This window comes from Cupressus sempervirens, chromosome 8, assembly GCF_028749045.1.
Source record: "Cupressus sempervirens isolate cs-2001-9-10 chromosome 8, ASM2874904v1, whole genome shotgun sequence".
NCBI classification, from domain to species: domain Eukaryota; kingdom Viridiplantae; phylum Streptophyta; class Pinopsida; order Cupressales; family Cupressaceae; genus Cupressus; species Cupressus sempervirens.
Window position 1 is genome coordinate 547,178,171 of NC_143125.1, and position 7,820 is coordinate 547,185,990.

Here is a 7,820-nt window from a genome sequence, read left to right on the forward strand (position 1 = left end):
AAGGGCCCTTAAACTCTTGTTAAAGTTCTCATCCTGGAAGAAGTCTATTAGCAGCAATAGATTCATCATCAATCTTTAACCTCTCCATGAATTGAATTATCCTTTCCAATTCTCTTTGTCTGAGCATGTTCTTGTGAATAGAAAAGTACTGGTAAGAGACTATATATTCCCTATTAATCATGATTTGGCTTTCCCACATCAGCATCATAAACTTGTCCCTGGATATTTCTAGGACTGTTGCAACCTATGACATAATATGAAAATGGGTGAGTTTACATCCAAACTTAGTAAGATGCCTCCTTTTTTGAAAAATCTCTCAATTCCTCTTCTTCCAAAGAAACCGCAAAATTTTGCATGTCAGAACAGACCAAAAGGTGTTGGACTTAAGATCAAAGAACTCCATAAAACTAACTAAGACCTTACTCCACGAAAGACTAGGTCTACTATTTCACACAATAGGAGACCCAAACAAAATTGATCAAACATCATGGGAAAATTTACAATAAAAAAAAAAATACTCAAAAGATTCAAGAACATCACAAACACCATAAACAATAGGATTTCCTAGACCATGAGGGAGAGTGTTGCCAAAAAGTTTCCTCAAAAGTAATAACCACCTAAAACATGACTTTTTAGGTTCACAAGGGGAGTGCCAAAAAAGACTAAAGATAAATTGCCACCTGGACACTAAGAACTCAAGCCCCCAGCCATAGTTCACCCTCTTAAAGATATAACAATCACTTTTCAACATATTATAAATTTCCTAGTAGAAGCTGCATGGAAACTAGAACCATTTGTCCATTTAAACCAATGCAAAAATTGCTCAGTATTAATAGAATGCCCTGGAAAAAAGTTATCCACTACTTTAGCAATTAAGGAATGTGTTTTCTTTTAGGTACTAGGGATGTGGTATTTAACTGAAATTTCATCCCAGCTCCCTAATCGATTCTCAACCATCATATCTTTTACAAAAACAATGCACAATTTATACCAATTCTTCCCAAAGTAGCTTTGGGTAAGAGCTAAAGGTTTTCCATTAGCCTCTATTCCCCACCAAATAGATTTGTCTAAAATAGAGCATGTAGGAGGACCTCCACTGGTACCTCTATTAGAAATAAGAGACCTAACTTGATTCCATGCCTTCTAGATAGATTGGAAGACTTTGGAACCAAATACCGAAAATTGAGAGTTACCAAAAATTGTATCACATAGAGGAACATCGGATCAATTTTTTTCTTTTTTTAATACTAGATTGAAGCATATTGTTTTTAACCAACACTCTCTAGGGTTTCTCCCCTTCTAAGGTTTGAAAAATCTATTTAGATGCTAAGGCCATACCTTGAGCTTTCTAGTCTTTGATTCATAGACCTCTTTTTTCCTTAGGTAGATATCACCATTCTCATTTAACATAGTGCCTCTTTTTGTTCATAGTTCCATCAGACCATAGAAAGTCTCTCATTATCTTTTCCAGCCTATCACTTTGATAATTAGTAGACAACCAAGCTGAAGAAAAGTAAATATGATGAGAAGATAAGACCTTTTGAACCACCTAGAGTCTACTAGCTAGTAAGAGAAGGTAAGTTTGCCATTTAAGATATAAAAAATTCAATTTTATAGAATAGCCTATTCCACATATTTTTAGGGGATAGTTCTATAGAAAAATAAATGCACAAATATCTGGTGATGTCATTAGGTCCTTCCCATTGCAAACTTTTTCTCACAATCCACTCTGGGGGGGAAGAAGACCACCCAATGACTGAAGACTTGTGAGGAGCTATTTTTTACCTAGAGACTATACTAAAAACTTGAAGTCTATTAATCAACTTATCAAAGTGTTTTTCCTCTAGTTCAATAAACAAAGTAGTGTCATCTGCAATCTATGCATTTAGCAACATATCTTGATTTGGGAGAGTAATCCCTCTGATGGGAGATCCTAGCTGAGAAGATATGAGGATGTAAAATAAGGCATCAACTATATGACAAACAAGGATGGGGCAATTGTACAACCTTATCTAATAGACCTTTATAATGCAATATTTTTGGTAAGATCTCCATTAATATCTATAACAGTCGAGGAATCCATAAGAAGAATATCTATCAATTTGCTAAAATAGGGAGGAAACCCAAAAGCTTGCAGCATTGCCTTGACAAAATGCCACTTAATTCGGTCATATGCCTTCTCAAAATCTAGAAGAACCATACCTACATTATAATCTTTCTTTTTCGCCCAATGCATGGCTTCCCAACTTGTAATCAATTCTCTAGTATAAATCTTCCTTTGATGAACCATGTTTGTGTCAGGGGATATAAAGACATTGAGTAGATCTCCAATTCTTCTTGCAAGAAGTCTAGCCACAATCTTATAGGATAAATTTAACAATGTAATAGGTCTCTAGTTCCTAACTTCAGATTTGACTCCTCCCTTGGGCAGCAATTTAATGACCCCTCTATTGATATCAACACCTAAAGACCCCACTTTAAAGGCATATTCCTATAGTTCCAATAGTTCTAGAGCAATCCATTCTAGTATTTTATTAGTTTAAGTAAATGACCCTTATTTTGTATCAAAAGATCTAGATACTTCTTCACTTCCTTAAAATCTTCAAACAATAGTGGAGCGGTGTTTTGTTGGTGTAAATGAATCATAACTTTTACTATGGCTGAGTTTTTTTTTTTTTTTTTTTTTTTTTTTTTAATTTGATATGTGAAGGTTAGAAATGATAGTGTTTATCATGGTGTAAATTATGTGAGTCAATATATGAGAAATAGAGCTAAAGAACTTCAACCAATTTACTAGTAAATATTATGGACAATCATTTTTATTTATTTATCAAAATGATAGGATCTGCTAAGGAATTGCCACATAGATTGTACTAAGTTGAACACTTAATTTTCCTCTCAGCCACTGACTAGCTTGCAGATTCTAGAATTTATCCTCACAGAGTTGTTGATTTTTCTTTTTCATTTGATTTTTAAAAATCCTTTAACCCCTCAAAATTTGTAATGATTAATTAAAAAATAAAAAAATTGTACAAAAAAATTATTTGTTAAATAAAAGAATCTCAAACTTTATAGTTTTAGATTTTTAAGTCCACCAAATTAATGCAAATGAGAAAGTGGGAACATTCTCTTCCTTATATAAGGTAAGGACTAATATACTAGCCCTAATTAAGAACATTATTACTAATCTCCCTAGACCTTGACATTGTTGTTATTGAGATCAGAGGAAATTATGTCCCCTGTTGTTATTGCTATCAAGATTTCAGGTGGCCCTAGTAAAAGAATGAGACAAAGCATGAAGAAAGTTGTGGTTGAGGCCCTTGGATTTGTTGTTGATGAAATTCTATAGGGTATTGTAGAGGCTGACAAGGATTTAGCTAATGTTATTAAAGAAGTAATTTAGTTGTTGGTTCTGGTCTCTAGTATCTGGCCTTTGGTTGGTCAACTGGTCATGGTTTTCCTTTTTTTTTTTGTTTCCAACTTTGTTTTGTTGTTTACTTTAGGTTTCATGTCCTTGTAAAACCTAGTTTTGAACTTTGATTAGTTTCTTTCAGTGGTTCTAGGTCCCTGTAAAACCTAGTCTTTTTTTTTTGTGAACTTAGGTTTCAAGTCCTTGTAAAATGTAGGGTTCCTTATTGTTTATCTTTCTTCTTGCTATAAGGGATTTTGGGTCTCCTCAAAACCTGTTTTTGCCTTAATCTAAAACATTATAGATGAAATACCAACTCTCATATTTGACATTTATTGACTATATATGATTTTCAATTAAACCAATAATATAGAAGAGACTCCATATTATGGCATGGCATTATGTAGAGAGAGAGGCCATTTTATGCAAGAAATATTACTATTTTCTCTCACTTGTGCAGGCACTACTAGGCATTATCTAGAAACTTTGAGATTGAATTGGCTGAGAATTTAAGAGGAGCCAAAGTTTTTGAAGCAAGGGAAGAAAACAAAGATATGCCTCTAAAGACAAAGCACTTCACTGGTTACAAACTATCATGAAAATATAACCCATTTGAACATTTTTGAAATTTGACCTTTTTGGCAAAGATGTTGAACCTTTCTAATAACAACATGATTCTTTTCTAGCAACGATCCACCCACATAATATCCTATCGACTAAACTATGGCCCATTAGGATGTAACACCCCACCAAGGGATCCAAAAGAATTAACCTAAAGTTTTACTAAGTTTGCTAAACGTTTTTTTTTTTAAAGTAAGAAAGTATAACATACACATCAAACACATAGTAGCGGAAGCAATAACATGTAATCATCAACAACATACATAACAGGTTACATTCCTTAAGGATCCCAAGACGTTGAGTCACATTTAAATTTAATTAATTCTAAGTCTAACAACTACCACATCCACATGAAAGAATAATCAGAAAGTCCAATGTCCATATAATATACATTTGTTTCGAATGCCACTTGGCAAATTAATTCGGAATGCGCAATCATCCACTGTACATGTCATAGGGTATGAAAGGCTTAAAAGAATATACATATGTAAAAATAGAAATACATCATCCTCTTTGGATCCATGATACATGTGCAATAAAATAAATGAAATCATTCACCATACATGATACATTCGTACATCCATAATGATAAAACATCTATCATAAAATCTAACCATCCATCTTAATAATCCACAAATAGAATGAAGGTAAATGCCAACCAAGAAAGCTCCAGCCACGATGACCACGGACGTATCTCAATGGTAAGAGTAAAAAGCACTACCACCCAACCGCGTGGAACCTAAATGGTCCACTCCCACCGCGCTGAGGAGATAGTCTCAAGTCCCAAATAAGATATCAAAACACAAAACACAAGTACTCTCTAAGTTTGGAAAATTCCTAAAAGTACACTAACTCAAAGGTTCCAACATAGATTGACATTTAGACCCAAAGGCACACAAAGACATGTAGGAAACCTACTATGCAAGCGAGAAAGTGTCATCACATGAATCACATTGGAAGTTACTCGAGCAATCCCTCAGGAATCTCGGGTCCCTAGTAATCCTGCGACCACTAGTATCCTCTCGTACTGACAAGGCATACTATGGAATGCAAGGTCATAACCAAGCGTTCTCTCATCTCCCATCCTAGTCTGTACTAGCACTCGAGGCATGGGTGAGAACACACAATTAATCTTATTAGGTTCATTTAAGTCAGTATTTAGTGTAATGTTATCACTTATTAAAACAAACAACTTACAATGAGTCATCCCCAGAGCCACTTCGGGTCTCCTGTCCCTCATTGCAAGCCACTTCCCGACACTACACATAGATAACCTACCCTAGGCTCATGAAATCACAAATCACATAATCACCTTAGTCCTATACAAGCAACTGGAAAGCATCAAAAGATAAGCCACAATAATCACATCAATTCTCCACAAGAAATTGGAAAGCATCAAATCATAATCATAATGATCACAACAGTTCTCTATCAGCAACTAAATGCATCATTGATAAGTCACAATATCCAATGGTTTTCAACGAGCAACTAGGAAGTATCCCAAAATAAATCACAATACTGATCGAAGACTCCAAAATGGTCAAGTCAAAACATGTCACAACATGACATCATCAAGAACAAATCACTTAAAACACCTCGGTCCTCTCAAGACGCTAAAAAGCAATAACAACCAGTAAACACTCCATCATAGAGCATATCAACACATCACCATGGTTGGGTTTAGAAAGATCGAGAACAAATCACCATAATATCATAATCGCATAACCCCAGAGCCTCTGGTAACAACCTAGGACTGGTCGACACTAAAACAACCCCCAATACTCCAAAGCATAGATAGAACATAGAAAACATCATAGTGTCACAATTGGGTTTAATCTAGAAAACATATTGTTTGAGTTAAAAGTAAAGTTCCAGTTTTTCCAGTTTAATGTTTATTTCAAGAAACTAAGTTTCATAATTTACCCTACGAGTTAACTCATTCTCGTTCTTAGAAAATCATGACTTAAGAACAATAGTAATCATTTATTAATTATTAAAATAATAATAATTGATTATTAAATAAATAATAATAATCTCAATTTCATTAATAATCAAATTTTTAAATAATAACATAATTATGATATTTGTTATTAGTTTTAGTTAATCCCAATACCAATTTACCTTACTAAATTAATAATTAATTAATAAACAATTTCTTTTAACAAAATTCTCTGATAAATAATATTTATAATCATTAATTAATTCAATAATAATAACTATGGTTAACATTCATTTATTAAGTAATATTTAATAACTATTAATTAATAAAATTAACAATGAAATTTTTAATATTAAACATAATTTAAAATTTAATAATATATATTAACAATTAAAATTTAACGCAAATCAAATTTAACATACATATGAGTTCTCTTTAAAAAAACGTAAGTCAAGTGATATTAAAATCGCTGACTGCAGAGACTGCAGTGCAGGTTGCTGTCGCAATCGGCCTGCAATAACAATGTTAAATGGGGGGGGGGGGTGTGGGATAGCCCCCACCCATAAATTTATTTACTTAATTTAATTTAATTTTTTTTCTTTTAAATTTATATAATGTGGACCATTAAACATTGTTATTTAATTAACAAGATTTATAAATATATAAAAACTAATTAAATAACTCTCTTTTAAAAATGTATATATATATATAGATCGCCACATTATTCTGATAGAGGAAATGTTGCCAACCATCTAAATTTTCAATTTAGAATTTCATTTTTAAATTCGAACCTTTCCCAAATTGAATTCTATTTCTTTAATTTTGAAGATGAGGGTTTTTGATAGCTCTATTATTCTTCACATATACAGAAATTATTGACAAGCAATTAATAATTCACAATATTGAAAAATTTTAAATTTTCATCACGGAGAATTCAGATTTACAATCCACAGACATGAAGAAGACAGGAAAAGATAAATGTGTAATTATTCAGTGATCAAAACACAAGACCCTACCTGAGCTTGATGCTAATACGAAAACCTCGAAAAAAACTATGAGTGAATTCACCCTTCTTCAATAACTTTCCTCTGAAAAGCTTTCCTAGAATTCTCCTTCTGAAATTCACTGCCAAAAGATGTCTCCCAAAATCTTTTCCAAATTCGCCCTCCACCAAAAATGAACCCCAAGGTTGTGATAAGGAGTTTTCTCCTCAAATCGGGGCACTAATTGTGTGTTCACCCAAGAGGACTCCTTGCTCACAAGACTCAAACTCAAAATTAACTTTTATTAACCTTTGCTTTTATCTTTTAATGCACATTAAATGAATTATTAAATAACTTAATTTAGTTTCCCTCTTGACTTCTATTTTTAATCTTTATTACTTTTAATCCCATGCGCACTTTATGAAATAACATTATTATTTTCACTTATTTTATCTTTTAATTAATTTTTTTTATTTTCAACTCATGCCCGCATCATGCAATCTAGAAACTTTAATAATTTAATATTTTTCAACTTATAATTTATTTTAGAAACTTAATTGATAGAATATTTAATTAACTTAAATAACAATAATATTTATCATTTATTTAAAAATGAACTCTAAATATATTATTATTAAATTAAATAAATATTATCACGCTCTAAATTTATCCTTAAACCTTTATCTCCAAATTTAATTCTTTATTTAATTAATTTCTCAATTAATTAAATATAATTAAATATTAAAATATCATAATAATCTTCTATTAAATTAAATCATTGATTAATCTTTTAATTAAACTTAATTAATAGAAAAATACACCAAGAACTCATAAAACAACATATGAAAACCCATCATAGAAAAACACA